Below are 551 nucleotides of genomic sequence, written 5' to 3' on the forward strand. Positions count from 1 at the left end.
GCAGTTCCAGAATGTAAAATGCCCTTATTTGGTCAGAGAAATATGACTCAACCAATCAAACGCCAGAGAGCTGTCTGATCATGTGACATCTCACAATTAAAGCGTCAATTTTCCTTTGAAGCATTTTCTGTCGTCACCTGCTAGATATCACTATACCCGACACAAGGTAGCAAACGTCTATGTGTATACATGTATGTCATGCTGCTATTTCTTAAAAACATGTCACTTGTGGGCAGCTATATCTACGTTCAATGAGTTCATGTGCACTCCATGAAACTGGGATCTTTGTATTTTGGAATGTTAAACTTTTTATTTTGGTAACTAAAATAAAATAATTTACTAGATTTAATAAAATACTGTGCATTAAACCAGTAAGCTAAAATCTTGCTCTTTTGATTTCATGCTCACCTCCAGTTTGGATATCCTGTCCATGAAAGTACAAAGCAAATTATTGTATATTATTTTGCATATATAGTGCCTATGTAACTCAAATTAAAGTCAGTGCTAAGTAGCTAACAATATTCACCCATATTTCAGCAACGCATTCAATA

Source organism: Hypomesus nipponensis, chromosome 22 (genome assembly GCF_054491055.1).
Source record: "Hypomesus nipponensis isolate SF chromosome 22, ASM5449105v1, whole genome shotgun sequence".
NCBI classification, from domain to species: Eukaryota; Metazoa; Chordata; class Actinopteri; order Osmeriformes; family Osmeridae; genus Hypomesus; species Hypomesus nipponensis.